General features: G+C 48.2%; 1 protein-coding gene across 14 annotated transcripts in view; it reads right to left on the reverse strand.

The window, feature by feature from the left end:
- The window catches only part of SHANK2 (SH3 and multiple ankyrin repeat domains 2), a 561061-nt gene that overhangs the window by 536599 nt on the left and 1698 nt on the right, over window positions 1-22764 (reverse strand). For all 14 annotated transcript variants that reach the window (XM_070565748.1, XM_070565747.1, XM_070565746.1 and 11 more), the window contains exon 2: window positions 819-918. The gene's annotated coding sequence lies outside the window, so the exon portion shown is untranslated. The remainder of the gene's footprint in view (window positions 1-818; window positions 919-22764) is intronic.

Raw genomic sequence — 22764 nt, forward strand, 5'->3', positions numbered from 1 at the left:
CCCCCCCCCAGAAACACTGTCCAAAGGGGTCTGGACCACACAAATCTGCCTTTTATGGTCCCCAGTACGTGGGGCCAGGCTGGGAGGCATCGCCCCGCAAAGAGCCCAGTGTGTGCCGAGCCAGGGCTGAGTTGAGCCGCTGGATACCGACATGGCTGTGAGCAAGGAACCTACCTGCTGGGACCCTGTTCCCTCCCCTGAGAACAGCAATAATTTTACTTTATTTGGGAAGTAAGCTACGGTAAGGATCAACATTCAGGTGACATTCAGCAAATGTCGATTTTAAGCCCATATTGCAGACGAGACGACACCAGTGGTGCACAGAGTAGGTGCTCAGTAAAACAGGTCTGGGTACTGGACAGTGAGCTCATGGCGTGTCTTGACCTCCTTGGGACCACAGGTCATTGATCCGGGTGACCGGGCATAAACAGGTGACCCCTGGTCCATGCAAAAATGGAGCAGGGCCACCTGCAGCATCTTCTTCGCCACCCACCCTTGGCCACAGGCTGAGTCCAGCACGAGCACTGCAGCTAGGACGTCTCAGAGCAGAGACGAGAGCAGAGCTGGTGTCTCGAGCCACGGTCCTGTTACGTCCCCTCAAGGCTGCATGAGCTGGGCACCAAGGGGCAGCTTTGTTTCTCCAGCACCAAGGACAACTCTGTCCACCCTGTCCCCACCCTGACACCAGCACTGAAGGCCTGACCACGAGGAACTGACTGTCCTCGGGCCACAGCGCAAAAGGCGTGAGGCAGACCACACCATGACAGCGGCGACTGGCTTGCAGGTGACACAGACAAAGAGAAAATGTTCTAACTCACCAGAGGTCCTGGCAGCCTGAGCCCGCAGAAAGGCTTCTTACAACGGGCTCCCTCGGGGCTCCAGCGGGCCAAGGCACAGAGACTGGAGAGATCTCCTGAGCTGCAAGAGAGAACGAGACCAGGGCGCGGTCAGACAGAGGCTGTCGAGAGGCAGGACGTTAAAACTTCAAGTGCATCTTTATTTCCCTGAGCGGAAAACCAGGGACTGCACGTCTGCTTCTGGAAAGATGAGGTGGGCATCCTTCCCCCTATTCCTCCTGTGAAGCACAACTAAAAACCCAGGATGTTGTACAGAAAGCAAACATATGACTCTGACAGGCGGACAGAGGAAGGCAGGCTGCCTAGGAACCATGGGATCCCAGGAAAGGCCCGGTGGTCAGTTCTCTGGGTTGCGTTTTTGCCTCATATTCCAGGCGTGGAGCTGAAGAAGCCAAAAACCCAGAAACACCAGTAGAAACAGACATAAAAGATGCAACGAAGGACTGTTATCTCAAGCCAAAGGACCAGGAAAGTGGCCGCCTAACAAGGCGATAGGTTTAGACAATAACCACTCTACTCCATCCAGACACCGCAGAAAACACTGTGCCACGCCACCCTGATCCACAGCAGCAAAGCCGGAGTGGGGAGCCCAGGCTTCCACTCCCACGTGGCTGTAATGAGGCACCCACACATCCATTGGGGGTGTCCAATAAGCCCAAGTAGGGAGCTGGGACTTTCTTCCCCACCAGGTGATCACGAATCCTCCTCGTGTCGCCTGCCTAGTGTGGGGAGCCTGGATTTCCACACCCACTTGGCAGTAGCAGGGCACCCCTCCCTCACCCAGCTGGTCTGGTGTCAGAAGAGGGCAAATGGAGAGCCAGGACTTTGTCCACCGTCCAACATAAAGAGGCCACTCCCATCACAGGATCGACAGGGACCACAGGAGGAGCAGGAACTCCGAACCCACCAGCAATAACACGGAGCCTCCCCACTCGAGTATTGACAGAGGCCAACTGGGGAACCTGGACTTCTGCCTCCACCTGGCAGCAATGAGGCAGCACCTCATTCTCACTCTCCAAAACAAGCCAGCTAAAACAGAAGGTCCAAGGAAGACCCACGGTCTCGTTAACATAATATGAAAATGCACACATTCCACCAAAAATCATCCATCACGTCAAGAACCAGGAAGATCTCAAACAGAAAAAAGACAACCAATTGGATGCCAACACCGAGGTGACAGAGATGTTAGAACAATCTGACAAAGACTTTAAAGCGATCACGAAGAAAATGATTCAATGAACACTTATAAACATGCTGGAAACAGATGAAAAAACAGGAAGCCTCAACAAAGAGACAGAAAACCTCAGCAAAGAAATAGAAGATGTAAAGAAGATCCAAGTGGAAATGGTAGAACTGAAAAACACAGTAACTGAAATGAGCAGCTCAGTGGGTGGACTCAACAGCAGAATGGAGGGGATGGAGGAAACATCAATGAACTAGAAGATGGAATAACAGAAATTACCCGAACTGAAAAAGAGAGAAAAGAGACTAAAAGTAAACAAATAAACAGAGCCTCAGGGACCTGTGGGACTCTAATTAAAAATCCAGCATTCAACTCATCAGAGTCCCAGGAGAGAGGAGAGGGGGAGAGTCTAAAAAAAGTACTCGAAAAAGTAATGGTTCGAAACTTCCCAAATTTGGCAAGAGACATAAACTTAAGGATTCAAGAAGCTGAACAAATTCCAAACAGGAAACACTCAAGGAAATTAACACCAAGATGCATCATAATTAAACTCCTGAAAACTAATGACAAAGAAAACTCTTGAAAGCAGGCAGAGAAAAATGATACCTTACCCACAGAGGGAAAACAACTGGAGTAATGACGTTATTTCTCATCAGAAACCAGGGAGCCCAGAAAGAAATGGCACAATATTTTTCAAATGATGAAAATACAGAACTATCAACCTAGAATCCTATACACAGCAAAAATATCCTATAAGAATGAAGGGAAAAATCAAGACATTCTCGCATGAAGGGGAACTAAGAGAATCTGTCAACAGCACACCCGTCCTAAAAAATGGCTAAAGAAAGCTCTCCAAACAAAAAGGAAACTGTAAGAGAAGAAATCTTGGAACATCAGGAAGGTAAAAAGAACACAGTAAGCAAAAATATGGGTAAGCACAATAGGCTTTCTTTTTTCCTTTCAAATTTTCTAAATTATGTTTGACAGTTGAAGCAAAAATCATTAACACAATATGATTTGATTCTAAATGTATGTACAGGAAATATTTAAGACATTTTTGTTATAAATGGGGGAGGATAAAGAGACATAAAAGGAGGTAAAGTTTATATATTTCACTGAAACTACTATCACAGTAGATAGCAGTAAAGGTACCTGTATACAAGCCAACGCCCAGAGCAATCACATAAAAAGCTACAGAAAGTTCAAAAAGTTACAGATAAATCAAAATGAGATTCCAAGAAATATTCAAATAATCTAAAAGAAGGCAGGAAAAAAAACCAGAGAAATGAAAAACAGAGAGAAGAAACATAAAGCAAAAAATAAAATGCCAGACTTAAGCCCTAGCATATTATTAAATGTAAATGGTCAAAATACCTGAGTAAAAAGACAGAGATTGGCAGATTGGATCAAAAAAGATTCAAGAAGACCCAATTACATGAAGTCTACAAAAATTCACTTCAAATATGATGACATAGGCAGGAAGGAAGTAAAAGGATGAACAAAGGTACAGAATGCAAACATTAACCAAAGGAAAGCAGGCATGGCTACATTAATAGTAGATAAAGTAGACATCAGGGCAAAGAAAACTATCACGGAGATGAACACTATATAATGACAAAGGGCAATCCACCAAGAAGATATAGTAACCCTAAGTATGTATGCATCAAACCACAGAGGAGCAAATACATGAAGCAAAAACTGATGGAACTAAAAGAAAAAAGAGACAAATGCAAAATTATAGTTAGAGACCCCAACCCCCATCTCAACAAGCGGACAGAAAAATCAGCAAGGCAATAGAAGCACTCAGCCACACCATCGACCAACAGGGTCTAAGAGACATTTACAGAACATTCCACCCAACAACGCAGATACACATTCTCTTCAAGTGTTCACGGAACATATACCAAGATAGACCCTCTCCAGGGCGATAGACAAGTTCAACAAATTTAAAAGAAGGGAAATCATCCAGAGTGTGTTTTCTGATCACAACAGAATCAAACTAGAAATCTATAACCAAAAGGAAACAGACGTCTCCAAATGCTTTAAACAACACACTTCTAAACAATCCCTGGGTCAAAGAAGTTCCAGAGGAAATTTTGTAAAAGCATATGGAACTGAACAAAAATGAAAGAAACATATCAAACTCTGTGGGACCCAGCTAAAGAAGTGCTGAGACAGATATTTATGGCACTAAAGGCATACATCAGAAAAGAAGAAGAATCTCAAAGCAAATTCTAAGTTCCCATCTCGAGAAGCGAGCGAGAGGAAGGGAAATAAGCTTGAAGCAAGCAGACGTAAGGAAACGAGGATCGTAAGAGTGGAAATAAATGAAACTGAAAACAGAAAAACACTAGAGAAGATCAATGAAAGAATGAGCTGGTTCTCTGTAAAAGTCAATAAAATTGACAAAACTCTAGCAAGACTGACAAGGAAGAGAGAAGACACAAATCTCCAGCACCAGGACTGAAAGACACGATCGGCTTACACACCTGTGGACGAGGAAAGAGGGAATACCACAAACAGCTCTGCAGACATAAACTTGACAATCCAGACGAAAGGAACCAATTCTTCAACAAATACAAACCATCGCAACTCACCCAATAGGAAATAGGTCCTCTGAAAGCACTGTAACTATTAAATGTTGAATTCATAATTTTAAAACTCCCAGTTTCGTAAGAAGAAAGAAATCTCCAGACTCAAACGGTTTCACTAGAGAATTCCATGAAATGTTTAAACAAGAATTAATACCAATCTCTTCCGGGAAACAGGAGGGAACACTTCCCAACCCATTTTATGGAACAAGTAAGACCTTGATACTAAAACCAGATAAAGATACCAAAAAATAAAACCCCCACAGATCAATACCCCTGATGATTACGGCATAAAAATCCTTAACAAAATATTATCAAATAGAATTCAGCGATACTTGAAAGGAATTGTACATCATGACCAAGGGGGTTTTACTCCAGGGACTCAAGTCTGGTTTGATTTTTTTTTTTAACCAATGAATGTAATACTCTATAGCACAGGCCAAAAAGAAAAATCACACAATCCTATCAATCAATGAAGAAAAAGCACTTGACAAAATTCAACATCCACCTATGACAAAAATTCTCCGCAAACAAGAAGAGGGAGAATTTCCTCGACTTGATAAAGAATGTCTACAGAAAACCGTCAGCCTGCTGTATTCCAAATAGGGAACAATCAAAATGCTCTCCGTCTAGGAGCGGGAACAAGGCAAGGATGTCGGCTCTCATCAGTCTTACTCAACATTACTGACTTTCTAACGAGTGATAACGCCAGGAAAGGAAATAAGCATCCAGAAAGGAAGAAATAAAACTGTCTCTATTTGCAGATGACATGACTTTAGAAAGTCCCAAAGACTCTACCAAAGGAAAAAAAGAAACCTCCTAGAAATAATAAATGGATTGAGCAAGGTCACAAGATCGACGTATAAAAACCAATTGTATCCACATATACGAGCAATGAACATGTGGACACTGGAATTAAAACTACAATACCTTTTATCTGCGCTCAAAAAAAAAGTGAAATACTTAGGCATAAACCTAATAAGTCATGACTGGTATGCTGAAATCTATACAACACGGATGAAAGAAATCAAAGAAGATGTGAATAAGGGGAGAAACACACCCTGTCCACGGATTGGAAGGCTCAGTGCGGTCAGGACGTCCACTCTTCCCAAAGTGACATACAGGCTGAACGCAATTCCGCCCAAAATCCCGGCAAGCTATTTTTGTAGATATAGACAAGATCATTCTAAAATTTATACAGAATGGCATTTAAAATCTATATGGAAATAAATATAAAATATAAAACTTATATGGAATATAGCAAATTTGAAAAAGAATAAAGTGAATCAGTCCACCCAATTTCAAGACTTTATTATGGAGCCATGGTAGCCAAGGCCGTGTGGTTCCGGTGGAAGGACAGGCACAGAGGTCAACAGAACTCAACAGAGAGCCCAGAAACAGACCCACACATATACGCCCAAATGATTTTTTTGCTTTCGAGGAAGATTAGCCCTGAGCTAACATCTGCTGCCAGTCCCCCTCTTTTTGCTGAGGAAGACTGGCCCTGAGCTAACATCCGTGCCCATCTTCCTCTACTTTATATGTGGGATGACTACCACAGCATGGCTTGTCAAGCGGTGCCATGTCCGCACCCAGGATCCGAACCGGCGAACCCCGGGCCGCCGAGAAGCGAAACGTGCGCACTTAACCGCTGCACCACCAGGGTGACCCCACGCCCAACTGATTGTTGACAATGGTATGGAAGTCATTCAACGGCGGAAGGGCAGCGTTTTCAACAAACGGTGCTGGGGCAATTGGACATGCACCACAAGATAATGGCCATCAACCTGAGTCTCATGCCCTACACAAAAGCGAACTCAAAACGGATCACGGACTTAAATGTAAAACACAAAACTATATAACTTTTAGGAAAAAGCCATTTTCTCGTAAGAGAAAATCTTCAGGATCGAGACTTAGGCAGCTAAGTTCTTAGACTTGACGCCAACAGCACAGTCCACAAACAGAACACTTGATAAACCGGGGAGCATCATCAAGACTGTTGTTCTGTCTACGACCCTGTCAAGAGGGTGAGAATGCAAACCACAAACCGGGAGAAAACCTGTGCAAACCGTACATCTAACAGAGGATTAGTGTCTAGCATATAAAGAACCCTCAAAACTCAACAGCAAAAAAAATTTTTTAAATCCAATTTAAACATGAGCAAAAGACACAAGAGACATTTTACAAAGAAGAGAGCTGGATGAGAAATAAGCCCTTGAAAAGATGTACAACGTCATTAGCCCTTAAAGTAATGCAAATTAAAACCATGATGAGATATCACCAGCCACCTGTCGGAGTGGGTGAAATAAAACACAGTGAGAAGAGCAAGTGCTGGGGAGAAGAGGAAGTAAGGGGTGCACTTGGCCCTTGCTGGCGGGAATACAAAACCGTGCAGCCGCTCAGGAAACAGCATGGCGGGTTCTTAAAAGTCTAAACACACAACCACCATACAACCCAGAAATGGCACTCATGGGCATTTATCCGGGGGAAATGAAGACTTATGTTCACACAAAAACATATACACTAATGTTTATAGCAGCTTTACTCATAACAGCCCCAAACTGCAAACTATCCAGATGTCCCTCGCACGGCGCGTGTTTTAACAAAGTGATGCACGCACACCATGGAATACTGCTCAGCCAAAGGAGGGAAGGACCATGGATATGCACAACAATCTCGACAAGACCATGCTGAGAGACAGGAAAGAGCCGATCCTGAAAGGTTCTTACTGTACAACTCCATTTCTGCATAATTATTGAAATGACAAAACCCCAGAGATGGAGAACAGATTAGCGGCTGCCAGGGTTGAGGGGCCGACGTGGTAGGAAGAAGTGTGTGTGGCTGCAAAAGGGCAGCAGGAGAGATCCTTGTGTTGATGGAAATATTCCTATCCCGACTGTATCACTGTCAGTGTCCTGGTTGTAATAATGTAGCAGAGTTTTGCAAGATATTATGTTCCCGATTCGCTTCTGCCCTCAGCTCGATTACCAGAGAGGGCAACAGTGCAGGATGAACTCAGCTTAGCAACAGTCACCGTGTAAAGTTAAAATATTCATTATGCCTGCCGGCTGAACCACAGCGCAGCGTGACCGGCAGAAGCATGAAACCAGCCGGCGTCTCCACCGTGGTGTGTGAGTGAACCCTTCTGTGGTTCAAGGGCAGTCGCGGAGCGGCTAGGAGGGACTCCCCACCTGTGGAGATGCCCAAACCCATGCACGGTGCCCTCTCCTGGTAACGCCCGTGGTCGGTTGTCACAGGAACAACTTCAATCGGTTCGCACCTCCCTGGACCTACCCTCTGGGGAAGCCCTCTCCACGTGACCCTGGACTTGGTCACTCTGTTCTCTTTGGCCAAATGGACAAGAGCAAAGGGACAATAGCAAAGGTGATGCAAGACGAGACTGAAAAACCAGTGGCCCATGGGAGCTTGCTCTCTCTTGCTATTCTCAGGAACCCTGCAGCCACCAAGTGACCAAGCCGGGCTAGCCTGCCCGGCGACGGGAAACAGATGGGTGCTGTTACCCCCACGGCCCCAGGCGACAGCAAGCCAACCCCCTATCACGTGAGTGAGGCCAGCCCACCAGCTGACCACAGGTGAACGCAGCAGACCACAAGAACCGTCCAGCTGAGCCCAGCACAAGGGGTCGATGTACAGTGACTGGCCCACAGTTTGGTTTTATAAATAAAGTTTTATTAGAACGCAGCCATGCACATTCATTGACCTCTTGCCTTTGACTGCTTTTAAATAAATTAAAACATTTAAATATGAAAACCCAAAGGGAATTGGGTGGCAAAGTTGGAGAGGGGCTGCATAGCACACAAGCGAAAAATATTTGCTCTCTGGCCCTGAAATAAACGGTTGTTGCTTGACCTTTTATTTTGTTGTTTTGCCCCAACTTTTGGAGTGGTTTGTTATGCAGGAAAAGTTAACTGATACAACCCTCAACTTAATAGTTACTTATTAGGCAGGTGCTGCCATCTCCATCCTCCAGATCAGGAAACTGGGGGTCAGAGCAGTTAGGGATCAGGCAACCCCCAAGGTCACGTGGGTGGTGCACCCAGGAAGCATCCGGCAGAGCGGGATTTTACCCTGGTTTGTCCAACACCAAAGGCCCTACCCCGCCTTTCTAGAAAGGGCTCCTAAATGATTATTAACTTAATGAACATTCCCTCTCCGCCTCCCAGGCCCTCTGCTCCCTCTTCAATAAAAGACAGCGGGATAAAATTTCAAATGGACAAAAGCACAGCCACGTCAGCAAAATCTATCTGAGAGCCGAGACGGCCCGCGTGGAACAGCACACCCCGTGAACCCACCCCCCCAACCCTGGCCATCTGGAGCTCCTGGGGGTGGAAGTGGAGGGGAGGGTGTCAGCCCCTCTGGGAACCTCCCCCTTGGGACCCCCCCATAAGTGATGCACAGTCTGCTGCCTCTGTCCCCACTCCCTGTGCACAGGGACTAAAGGAGGAGCTCTGGTGACCCCCAAAGCTGCGATGTCCCCTGCAAGGGCAAGAGGCAGCCTGGGTGGGGGGCTGCCAGGTCCACCCATCATCCTGAGATTCCACATGAACCTGGCGCACCCACACAGCCCAGGCCAGAGGCTCTGCAGAGAACAGGCGGCGGTGGTGGGAATTCACCACAGAGCCTGTGCCGGAACAGGAGGTCCCCATCAGGACAGAGGACGGGGGTTTACGGACTCCAGCACCTGCATGTGGATGGGTCGCACCTAAACGGACTAAGCATATACTGTCAATAATGGTAACAAGAGCAGTTCGCAGTACAGGAATGCTTATTATAGTCTCAACTTTACGTAAATTCTCTTATTCGATGCTCACAGCCACCTGAGGTATGTTACTACTCCATTTTAAGGATGAGGAAATTGAGGCCCAGAGAGGTCAACTGGCTTGCCCAAGGTCACACAGCAATTACGTGGCAGAGCTGGCCAAGTGCAGCACTTCTGAGAGCCACAATGCACCACCCACTTAGAGGACACACGAGCACACACCTGGGGGCAGTCCCGACACTCCCCAAAGCTCCAGAGATCTGGGGCAAGAGGACAGACGTCAGAGAACACCACCCCACCCTGGCCGGCGCTGTTCTGCCACGTGGCCCAAATCCTCCGGGCAGAACACCCACCACCACAGCCTGGGAGACCAGTGTGCTGAAACACCGCACACGCTTGCCTCTGCCAGGATCAACACGCCGGTCAGGACCCGGGTGTGTACGAATCCATCAGAAGCACGTTTGACAAGCTGGATCCATCTGCGTCCCCCATACCCCCTCCGGGAGGTCCAGGGAGATGGGCTATCCAAACACAGTCACGGGGGACAGATTTCATTAGAAGGGGACAATCCAACTAAAAGTCACACCACCATCTTATTCACAAAGGTCCTGGGGCCTTCAGGAAGGACCATCCACAGAGGACTGGTAGAGGCCACTGGGCACGCTGGGAGGGATGGACATTCTGGGAAGGAAGCTGGACAAAATGCCCATGTCCCTCCCAGTTCTAAGACTGGCTTGGTTAAAACCCATAATGCTCCAGTTGACTCGTAACCCCAGTCAACGCCCCTCTCTGAACCTCAGTTTCCCCTTCTGTAAAATGGACGTTAAAACGCTTCCTCCCAGACAGAGGCTGTGCAGACTCCATGAGCCGACAGGGGTGGAGGTGCCCAGCACAGGCAGGAGCTAAAACGCATCCTGACCCAGTTTGGAGATAATATACAAATAATGACAATTCTAAGAATTAATCAGGCTATCTGTAAAGATACAGCAACTACTTTATTTTATGTGACGGCATCATTAATAGAAAATAGTTTTCAATGAGGGTTTACCTATTATGATGTAATTAAGTGGGGAAGCCTGGCAAAGAAATCATTTTTGCCTCAAAACGTGGAACAACGTGTATCCAGCCAGACGGCTCGGAGGGAACTCCTTCCTCCCTGGAAAGCACGACCCGCCTGGTCCCCCGCCCAGGCCGCTGACCCCGCAGCGAGGCGCGGGCTACAGTTTGCTGGGGATCCACCCGGTGTTTGGGCGACCGCACACCCCACCAGCCTCAGGACTGTGAGGCCACCCAGCAGGGCCAGAAAACTGTGTGCATATGAGTCGGGGCAGCAACAAATGTTAAATACTAATAATACCCCGTTCCGGGACACTTCATGGAAGAATCTCGTTCTGCAGGAGAGTAAAGCACAGAAGCGTGGGCCGCTTGGCTCCGTCTAGGTGGGGCGTCCACAGCAACCCGCACGGGCATCACCCTGGACAGACCGAGCACCGGGTCCACCGTGTCCAAGTCAGACCCACTCGGCCGCGTGCGGGCTGGGAGCCCTGAGCTGACCAACTCCTTTATGCTGGTTCCTTTTATCAACCGCAAAATGGAGGAATTTGCAACGCGGCTGTCTGTGGTCTAAAGGAGATAATACAACCAAGTACCCAGCTTCCTTTAAAGGGATGTAAATACACAGTGTGGACTTACAGCTGAGATCAACAGACCAACGGGAGAGAAGGGACAGCCCAAAAACCAATCCCCAAATGAGCCTGGCAGCTGGATCCACGACGCAGGGGGAGGGACAAAGCCACCACGGGCTGGGGCAGGTCCTTCTGTGCAGAAAGAGACAAAGTCGATCCCCGTCTTATACTAGACGCAAGTGCTAACTCTAGATGGAATAATAAAAAAAAAAAATTAAAATCATTAGAAGAGAATAATAAAAGAATGTCTTATGACAATGGGGAAAGGAAGATTTGAAAAAGAGAAACCATACAGAGAAAAGAATGATTAATTCGACCACAGTAAAATGTAAAACTTCTTTATAGCAAAAGCCTACATACCGTACATAAGCAGAAGTGAAAAGACAAGACAGGCCAGGGGGGAAGCTGTATCCAGAATATATAAAGAGCACCTACAAATCAACAAGAAGCAGACAAATGACCCCCCCAGGAAAGAAAATGGATTTCAGAAAATTCAGACAATGGAGAGGTGAATGACCAATGAACTGGAAGACGCTGCCCATGAATCAGAGAAAATGCAAACTAACACAGGATGCCCCTTCCTGCCCAGCAGGTTGGCATGAATCAGTCAACACCACATCTCACTGAGGATGGGGGCGCAGGCAGCTGTCACACCACGAGAGGGGGGATTAGAACTTGGTAAACCCCCTTGGAGGTCAATTAAGGAATATTCATGAAAGCCAAATTTGGGTCCATGCAAGCTGAAGACTCAGCAACTTCTCCCCGAGTGACATAACCACAGAAGAGCTGACTTTCCTTGCAGCACAGGCTGAAAAGAGAAACACTGAAAACAGCCTAAACGTCAGCAGAAGAACGGATGAACGGGGGTCACCCATCTCATGAAATACTGTGCAGCGGTCAAAATGTGCAGACTGGAGCTACGTGATCAAAAGGGATTTTTTTTTTTAAAGTAGCTATTAATCAAGGTGCCACCAAGACAAAGCTTCCAGGGATCTAGCAGTGCCCTGACATCCCTCCCCCGCCCCACACAGGCCACCCAGGGTCCCACCCGACCAGCAAACATGCTCCCAGGTTGATGGCTCATGAGATGCGCACAGAACACACTGCACAACCAGCCGCGTTTCAGGTCACGAGGCAATGAGAGAGCACTTGGTGGGTTAATGAGGTTCCTTCTGCAGGAGACATTCTCTCCCCTGGTCTCTCTCTGGCCTAGCGCCTCCCTCCGTCCTGCCCTAGACCCGGGCTGAACCCACACAGGTGAGGCACCAGGTGCCCAGGAAGAAGTATGTTTCCTCCCTGGGGGACGGGAACCCTGGACGTGGGGAGGAGTCATATCCACAATTTCTCCAACATCCAGGGTCACCCCTGCTTGGTCCAGAGACCTAAGAAGAAAGGTGGGCTCTTTCCGTGGGAGAGTAACCACGTGAGGCCAGGGAGTTGCACAGTCTCGGCCTTGGAGTCCCAGGACCAGATGGGCCCCGGGCTGGTCACTGCGTTAAACGTGCTTTCCGAAAGCAGGGACTCGAAGAGAGATCTGCACACCCACGTTCACGGCAGCGCCATTCCCAACAACCAAAAGGTGGGAGCAGCCCAAGCGTCCATCGACGACGAACAGATAAGCAACATGGGTCTACCCACACGACGGAATATTACTCAGCCTCAAAAAGGAAAGAAATTCTGGCACCTGCTACAACGTGGACGAACCTTGAGGGTGTCATGCTGAGTGAAATAAGCCAGCCACAAAAGGACAAACATTATGTCATTCCACGTTATCCCCAGAGTCACCAAATTCGTAGAGACAGAAAGTAGGATGGAGGGTTCCAGGGGCTGGGGGAGGGGGTGGGGAGTGAGTGTTTAACGGGAACTGAGTTTCAGTTTGGGAAAATGCAGAAGTTCTCGAGATGGATGGTGCTGACGCTTCGATGACAATGTGCATGTACAGGCCACTAAACAGTGTACGTTACGAGGGTTCATTTTATGTCATGTGTATTTTAGCACAACTTAAAAAATGTTAAGTGCAAAAAAGTGTTTTTAGATCCAACTTCCATTAAATTCTTCACTTAACAATTTCCTGCTTCCCTCGCCTCCTTCACGTCTTTGCTCAAGCGCCACCTTCTCAATGAGGCCGCCCTGACACCCCTCACTCCCAGCCCCCTTACCAGGCTCTCCTTTCCTCCTGTATTGCACAGATGCTTCTCCATTATCTCTTACTTACTGTTTGTCTCCCGTGGCCAGAATGCCAGCCCTATGGGACAGCAATAATTGTCTGTCTGGTTTGTTGTACCCCAAGAGTCCAGACATCTCGACAGACATCTATAGGACACGCCACCCAAGGACAGCAGACACACGTCTTTCTCAAGTGCACGTGGAACGTTCTCCAGGACTGACCACGTGCTAAGCCATAAAAAAGCCTCAATTAATGTAAAAGGACTGAAATCACACCACGAATGTTCTCCAACCACAATGGAATGCAATAAGAAATCAACAGGAGAAAGAAATTTTAGAAATTCACCAATATGTAGAAATTAAACAACAGACGTCTAAATGGCCAGTGGGTCAGGGAACAAATCACAGGGAAATTAGAAAATACTTCGAAATGAGTGAAAAAGAAGATAAAATACATCAAAATGTGTGAGAGGCAGCCAAAGCTTGCTTAGAAGGAAATTCATAGCTATAAATGTCTATACTGAAAAGAAGAAAGATCTCAAATTAACCATCTCTCCTTCCACCTTATGAAACTAGAAAAAGAACAAACCAGAAGCAAGCAGGCAAGAGAAAGGAAATAACAAAGGTTGGGGTGGAAATTGATGAAAAAGAGAACAGAAAAACAATAGAGAAAATTAAGAAAACCAAAAGTTGTTCTCTGAAAAGGTCGACAAAATTGACAAACTTTTAGCTGGACTGATCAAGATGAAAAGGGAAAACACTCAAATTACCAAATTCAGAAATGGACAAGAGGACATTTCTGCTAACCTCACAGAAATAAAAAGAATGATAAGGGGACACATGAACAACTGTGTGCCAATCAATTAGACAGCTTAGATGAAACAGAGATTTCAGTGAGACCAAAACTAATAACTGTGACTCAAGAAAAAACAGAAAAGCTGAATATGCCCCTAACAAGCAGAGATGAAATTAATAAATTTAAAACTCATGCAAAGAAAAGCCAGATGGCTTCCCTGGTGACTTCCACCCAACATTGAGGGAAGAACTAACACCCACTCATCACAAACTTTTCTAAAAAATAGAAGCCAATACCTCCCAACTCATTTTAGGAGGCCAATCTTACCATGATTCCATCACCAGAAAACTACACACCGGTATCTCTTACACGCAAAAAGCTCAACGGAAAACCAGCAAACTGAACCCAGCAGAAGGTAAAAGGGATTCTAAAAGATGACCAAGCGGGATTTGTCCCAGGAAGGCAAAGTTGGTTTAACATCCAAAAATCAATTAATGGAATGTACAGCCTATTAAAGGAACAGGAACGGCAGATCACCTCAATGATACAGAAAAAGCACTTGACAAAATCCAGCCCCGCTTCACGATAAAACGCTCCACAAACTCAGAACAGAAGTGAACGTCCTCCACCCGAATCAGGGCCTCCAGAGGAACCCACAGCTCACAGCACATTTCATGGGGGAAGACTCGATGCTTCCCCCAAAGGTCAGGGATGAGACACTGACGGCCTTTCTCAACACCTCTGTCCGACATTGTCCTCGGGGTTGTGGCCAGCGCAAACAGGCAAGACAATGAAACATCAAGATTGGAAAGGAAGAAAGAACATGATCTCTCTATCAGTAGATGACACAGTCTCGTATGTAGAAAATCCCAAGGAATCCACTAAAAACACTGTTACAACTAATACACAGGTTCAGCAAGATTGGAGAATATAAGACCAACACACAAAAGTGAATTCTATCTCTACACACTAGCAATGAACGGTTTGGAGACCAAATTAAGAAAATTTTATTTACAATATTTAAAAGAACCACATTTTTAGCCATAAATCCAACAAAAGAAGTGGAAAATTTATAATCTGAAAACTAGAAAACATTTTTGATAGAAATAAAAAGTGCTGGGGCCGGCCCAGTGGCACAGCAGTTAGGTTCGCACATTCCGATTCTCGGCGGCCCGGGGTTCACCGGTTTGGATCCTGGGTGCGGACATGGCACCACTTGGCAAACCATGCTATGGCAGGTGTCCCACATATAAAGTAGAGGAAGATGGGCACAGGTGTTAGCTCAGGGCCAGTCTTCCTCAGCAAAAAGAGGAGGATTGGCAGTAGTTAGCTCAGGGCTAATCTTCCTCAAAAAAAAAAAAAAAAGAAAAGAAATAAAAAGTCCTAGATAAGTGGGAAAATAACTTGTGTTCAGAGATCAGAGGACTCAGTATTGTTAAGACGGCAATTCTTTCCAAAATGAGCTACAGATTCAAAACAATCCCTATCAAATCCTAGCTGACTTCTTTGCAGAAGTTGATAAACTGATCCTAAAAGTCAGACGGAAATTCAAGGGACCCAGAACAGCCAAAACAATGTTGAAAAAAGAAGAGTTAAGCTGGAGGACTCACCTTTCCTGATTTCAAAACTTACCACAAAGCAACAGTAAGCAACACAGTGTGGCACTGGCATAAGAATGGACATAGGGATCAAAGACAAAGACTGGAAAATCCAGAAATAATGCCATGTTTCTATGGTCAACTGATTTTCAACAAGGATGCCAAGATGAATCAATGGGAAAGTACTGTCTTTTCAACAAATGGTTCTGGGACAACTGCACATCTACCTGCAAAAGAATGAAGTTGGATGCCTTCCTCACACCCCACACAAAAATTAATTCAAAATGGGTCAAAGACCTAAACAGAAGAGCTAATGGTATAAAACTGTTAGAAGAAAACACAGGCATAAACCATCAGGACCTCAGGTGAGGCAAATCCTTCTTAGACGTGACACTAAAAACACAAGCAACAAACTGAAAAAACAGATAAATAGACTTCATCAAAATTTAAAGCTTTCATACTTCAAAGGACACCATCAACGAAATAAAAAGACAACTCACGGAATGGGAGAAAATGGTAGCAAATTGTATATCTGATGAGGAATTTGTGTCTAGAATATATAAACAACTCATAACTTACTAATAAAAGGACAAAAACCCAATTAAAAAATGAGCAAATGGGGTTGGCCCCGTGGCCGAGTGGTTAAGTTCGTGTGCTCCGTTTCGGCGGCCCAGGGTTTTGCAGGTTCTGATCCTGGGTGCGGACATGGCACCGCTCATCAAGCCATGCTGAGGCGGCGTCCCACAGGCCACAACTAGAAGGACCCACAACTAAAAACATATACAACTATGTACTGGGGGGATTGGGGGAGAAAAAGCAAAAAAAAAAAAAAAAGAGACTGACAACAGTTGTTAGCTCAGGTGCCAATCTTTAAAAAAAAAATGAGCAAAGGACCTGAATAGACATTTCTCCAAGCAAGATATACAAATGGCCAACAAGCACGAGAAAAGGTGCTCACACCATCAGCCATGAGAGAAATGCAAATTAAAAAACAGTAAGGTAACACTTTACACCCACCAAGATGACTATCAAAAGGACAAGGGTTGGTGAGGCACGGAAGTCGGAACCCCAAACCCCGCTGGTGGGAACACAGAGTGGTCCACCCACTTTGGAAAACAGTCTGGCAGTCCTTCAAAAGGTTACACCTTGAGTTAGCACTCACCCAAGCAATGCCGCTCCTAGGTAAACATACAAGAGAAATGAAAACGCACATCCACACAAGAACTTGTCGGTGAATATTCACAGCAGAGTGACTCATAATAGCCAAAAAGTGGACACAACTTGAATGTCCATCAACTGATCTATGGATGAATAAAATGCGTCATAGCCATACCACAGAATATTACTCAGCCATGAAAAAGGAATGGAGTACTGATACATTCGAGAACATGGATGAACCTTGAAAACATTACTCTAAGCGAATGAAACCAGGTACAAAAGTCCACATATTGTATGAGTCCATGTCTGTGAAACGTCCAGAACGGGAAATCTAGAGATACAGAACCCACGCACCCAGCTTCCAGCAACATCCTGGTGTAATCTTGGTGGAGGGAAGTTCACGTCCCACCTGCCCCGGACCCTGACACCCGAGAGGCCTGAATGCAGCTGTGGGGCTGGCCCACATCCGAAAACCTCACAGTGAGGCCGGGAAGGGCCAGGCCAGTGGCCTGACTGGTTTTGTGACTTCCTGGAGCTGAGTGCACACACAGGCAGGAGAGTCTGGAACCACCGATGCTTTCCAGTCACTGGGTTCTATTGCACAAACACCCCCTGGGGGGGCTCCACACCCGGCGCCCTCAGGACCCTGAGACGCAGAGGAGCTAGACCTGGTCCCTTGCTGGGAACGTGTCTGCCTGGCGATAGGGGCCCTGCAGGAAGCAGGGGCAAATGCCTGCGGTTTCCCAGGCTCCCAGCACAGGAGGATGGGAACCCAGAGCAATTCATCAAGATCAGGAAGGAGGAAGATGTGGGGGAGGGGAGAAGGAAATAAACCCCGGACAGGAGCAGCTGCGCACCTGAGACAGCGCAAGGGCCCCCTCGGCCCCTCACTCAGTGTTTCTTCTCCCCAGGGCAGGGACTGCATGCTGAATTTTCAGGATCCTGGAGCTTCGAAGGCTCATTTCCCTCCTCCCAGGCCAGGCTTCAGCTCTGCTCAAGTGTGCGACCCGTTCCCTGGCCCCAGGCCTCCCGGGACCCAAGCCGGTGGGCCAGTCCCCACCGCTCCATCCTACCCTTCCTCAGGCTCAAGCCGCATCACGGGTCCATCGGAGCCCGGGGAAAGGCCCCTGTTGTCAGGGGTCTCGGCCACGCCCCACCCCACCGAGGATTCTGGGAGCTGTTTCTGATTTCTTCCGTGCAGCCAGGGAAGGAATCGGACCAGAACCCAGAGTGAGGACAGTCTGGGGCAGGACATCCCAATCCACAGGGCCTGGCCCATGCAGAATATGCAGGTGGCAGAATCTGTTACTACTGTCACCTAGGAATCACCACCGTCCCCAGGTGGGAATCATCTGCCAAGGTGGGTATGAATCTTGCCCATTTCTCTCTCCTCCCCAGAAGGGGGCTTCAAGCTGGGGTTCAGAGGGTCTCCAAGGGGCACAGTCAAAGGGCCTCAGAGTCTTTACTGAAAAGACAGTGCAGACAGGCCTTGAGGTCGTCCCTTTCCCCAGAGGCCTCTCCATCCTTTACATAAGAAAGCCCTTCTCATCCCCTCTGAACCATGGGGGGATGGAGGGGTGTGCGTCCAGTGAGGGGACCCCCGCCTCCCAAAGGGAGTGATTAACCTACAGCTTATGTCCGGTAACATTTTCCTTTCTCCGTTTCTAAAAATCCGTAATGGATTTATAGTGTTTGATCATTCAGTTTTCTCAACCCAGAAGTGATTTTTTTTTTAAACACTTAGTACTTGAGGTCACAAGAAATTTTTCAGAAGTCCATTTGTGTATATTTCCCTTGCAGACAAATAGGCTCAATCGATTAATAAAAGACCTACGAGCAGGAAAGTCTATGAATTAAGATAAAATTCTCTGGGGAAGTGACAGGAGAAAATCAAGGGGCGAAAGGACCAGTGGACACTCCCTACGTCTCCTCCATATCTCCGTCCAGGGAAGTTGGGGGGGGGCAGGTCACTGGGGTTCAGACCGCCGGGGACAGAGTTCAAGGTAGGAAACAGTGACTTTTCAAATGCCAATATTTACTCACAGTCGAGGCTCGACATCCTCGGCAAATATTTAAACCCAGGAAGAACAATTTTAGACGCTCACTTAACACCGCACGAGAGAAGTCGAGTAAAACGGGTACTGTCAGAATCCGGGACGGGTGTCCGGTGGCTCCTTGTGCAACTCTCTTGGCTTTGCTGGATGCCTGAATTTTTCACACGAAAATGGTGCCGGCCACGTGTGACATGACACACAGTTTCTAAAATCAAAGGCTTCAGGGAGTTGAGAGGCCAAAACATTTTTTTTTTGAGGAAGCTTGCGCCAGCCAGGCGCAGCCACCGTTTGTATGCAACCATTATCCACCTAAGGAAGGCCTCCGGGTGCGGCTCCCAGATGAGCGTTTAAGAGAAGCAGCTCAGGACTATCGCCAACCATCCTCCCTGCTAAAACCTTGCGCATTTCTCCACGTGTGTGTGTTCCCGGAACTCCTGAGGGCGGAATTCGGCTCCAGTCTGGCCTCTCCAGCCTCAGTTAGAATTTCTGGGGGGGTGGGCTAGGAGCCCCTCGCCTCTGACGCCCATGCTTTGAAATCTGCAGCTTGGACAACAGAAGCTCCAGGCCACCCCCAGAGCCCGAGGAGAGGGGCTTGGCAAACCTCACAAGGAATTTCAAACTCCGTCCAGGTCATCGGTGCCAGTCCCACCCCCTCCCTGCACAGACAGGTGATAGGCGGTCCCGGGGACCCCTGCTCTTTACACAGCTCCAGACTCCCAGCAGCCCTGAAGGATTTTAGGGGCTTCATCTCCCAGGAAGTGACACGTGCCTCAGCTGGCCCATCCCCAGGCACACCCATCAAGAGGCACCAGGTCACCAACCTTGGGCCCAGGCAGGCTCTTGGCTCTGCCCCAGTATTGATAATGAGCTTATTTCCCTCCACCCCATTAAGACTGGAAACCCCTTAAGCCGTGGGAAGCCTCAGGCCAGACTCATCCTTGTCCCCCCAAAACTGACCTCAATATTACCAATGGCGCCAACGACGTTAACATTCATTAGCCCCTTCAAAACACTTCTTTTATCTGCTTCCAAAGAAAAAAACAAGGCCTATCACGTCAAGAGGTCTGATCAGAAACCATGGGTTTCGTTCGAGAACCGGAGCTTTTTCATACCACAGTAACAAGGAGAATAGTTTTCTATCTGGATGAACTTTCCCGCTGAGTGACGGCACCCTCTGAGTGATGTGCATCCTAGCTGTGTGTGTTGTGGGCGATTAAGGGCTGAGTTCTCTCTCTCAGGCTGCCTGGGGGGCAATCTGAGCGCCCCCACTCACTAGCTGTGTGCCCGAAGGCAAGCAGCTTCGCTCCTCTGAGCTCAGGCTCCCGATCTGTAAAATGGGAATACGCATCCACCGCACCTCTCTCCCTTTGGGGTTCCGTGGGACTCGAATGAGGTCATCTATAGCAACAGGGCGACGCTGTGCTCCTGCATGCCTGGCAGGAGGAAAACACTTGAGAAGCCAGGACGTTAGCTGTCACTGCCGCAGGCACTGCTAGGATCACGATGACCGATGACCTGGTGGCTCTTTCCTCGCCCCTGGACCAAGAACCAGACCACTTCCCCTGAGGCCCAGGGCAAGGCAGGCAAAGAAATGATCAGACAGCCAGACCTCGCCCAGGTGTTCTCATATCCCCACACCCCCAACCTCCCCCAGACTGGGTTGGGGACCCTCTCTGTACCCTATGGCACCCACTGGTCACCTCTATTGCAATCCCTGTCCCACTGTGCACTGATTGTCCAATCCCTTCCCGTCTCCTCACTAGCCCAGAAACTCCCAGGGGGCAGCCCCAGTGGCCAGCCCCCAGCCTGGCACAGGGCGGACGACCGTCAGATGATTATGTATTGAGCCCCTTTTCATGCAACAGGCAGAGAAAATCCGATACACTCTAGATCATCTCTGATCCACCGTCAGAGAATGGCAGGCCCTCACAGGGGCAGGCAGGGGTAAGGCACAGTGGCCAGGGTCACCAGGGTCACCTGCCCGGGGGCTCCAGGCTCCGAGCCCTTCACCCAATCAGTTCACGGACTTTCAGCAAGTGTCCAGGTGAAGGGCTGGGGGCTCCAAAGACGAAAAAGACCAGCCTGTTTGGGGGGCTTTCCTCTCTACCCCTCTGCACGCTCCCCTCTCAGTCAAAGCAGAGGAGTCAGTCAGTTTGCCCGGGGTCACTTGGACGATGGAAGATCCTAAATGTTTCCTCCTTCAGGCTCAGGACAAGAGGCTGTAAAGGTACTTCTTCTCTGCCAGCTTCTCCAGCCAGGCCACCCCCGCCGCTCCCCTGGGGAGTGACTCTCAGATTGCAGATCCAACAGCCCCCAGCGAGGAGGGGCCTTAAATTCACAAAGCAGGAGCTGGAATTCCAGGGAAGGGAGAGTTCAGGGGTCAGAGGCTGGAGCTAACCGGGACCCTCACCCCCAGGATTCTTCTGGAGCAGGAAGCGCGCTCTTGCTACCCGGAGCAGCTCCCTCACTGAGCCCCACTTTGGAAAAGGCCGGAATGCTCATGCGAGATGACAAGGACACCAGCACGATCATTTAAGACTCTACTACATTTGTGGAAATGAGACAAGTAAGATAAAGAAATATTTTTCTATGAAAATCAGTTTTTACTAGGGCTTTCCTATATATTGGTCAACTCCTGGCATGTTTTTCTTAATTTCACACTTTTTCTTCCATCTTTTTCCCCATGGCTATGAAAAGTTAAACGCAAAGTTCCTCAGGACTCCTTTATCTTCCTCCTGCTGGTATTTCTCACAGGCGACCATGACTCTCCATGTCCGGGGCCCCTCAGAGGCCTGGAGCAGGTCACCTGCACATGGTGACCCCTGGATGTGGGCTGGGGGGCCTTGCACTCGACTCCAAGCGCTCGCCAAATAAATGAACGAATGACAACCTCTTGGAAACTCACCTGAATGTGAACAGGGCTTTCTAAGGCAAAATGTCCTGGGGGGACAGTAGGCAGAAAGATTCCCTCCCCATCCCCCCAAAACGGGATCTGATTCATGCCAAGCAGCCAAGTGCTGTCAACAGTGCCCACGGGGACGCGCCTTTATAGGCAAAACCACCTTATTCAAAAAGGGCTCCTTTTGATCTTGGAAGAATTGCAGCTTCTTCCACAGTGGCTCAAGGAAGAGCCCCACTTTCCACCCAGTTCTTCCTTCTGGAAAAACCAGAAATTCCTCAGCATCATAATGGAACCTGCCTCCTTCAGAACACGCTCCCCCAGGCGTTTTCCATCCAGCCACTACTAAGACAGCCTAATTCCCATTAAGACAAGGGTCTCCCTCAGGCCTCCTTAAGGATGCTGTGACTTGCTGGGCAAAAATCCACGGCTCCCACTTACTAACCAGCCCCCAATCAGGGCGGCCGCATGGACCTCCGCCCTTAATCACCGCTGAACCCCAAGCGGGTACAAAGCTCCGAGCACACGCAGCCTTGTTATCGCCCACAAGAGGTTTCAAAATTCAGGGTCTTCAAAAGCAGCCGCCTCCGGGGTGGGCTGTTCCGGGCATCCGGGACCCCCCAGGGAGCCAAGCTCCCGCTGGCGCGGAGGAGGTCGCCACCAATTATTATTTAATTAACAACAGGGCACTCGGATCAAGGCGGATCCAGGGGCGCAAGCCTCTCCCTGCGGCCGGGTCAGCGAAGCCGAGGGACGAGTCCCGGGGAGAAAGCAAACCGCCGTCCCCAACGGAGGACTTCCGAAATTACCTGCTTCTAGGAGCTTAATTTAATTAGCGGACTGACCTCATTAATTCGAACTTGAGTTTCAGACAAAAAGAGGTCATGGAACTATCTAATTTACTCCCTCGAATTTCCACGTGGAAACCACTTTATTTTCGGATGGCCTCTGAGGACTTCCAGGACTGCGCCCCAACTGCCAGCCCCGACGCCCCCAA

This window comes from Equus przewalskii, chromosome 11 (assembly GCF_037783145.1).
Source record: "Equus przewalskii isolate Varuska chromosome 11, EquPr2, whole genome shotgun sequence".
Taxonomy (NCBI): domain Eukaryota; kingdom Metazoa; phylum Chordata; class Mammalia; order Perissodactyla; family Equidae; genus Equus; species Equus przewalskii.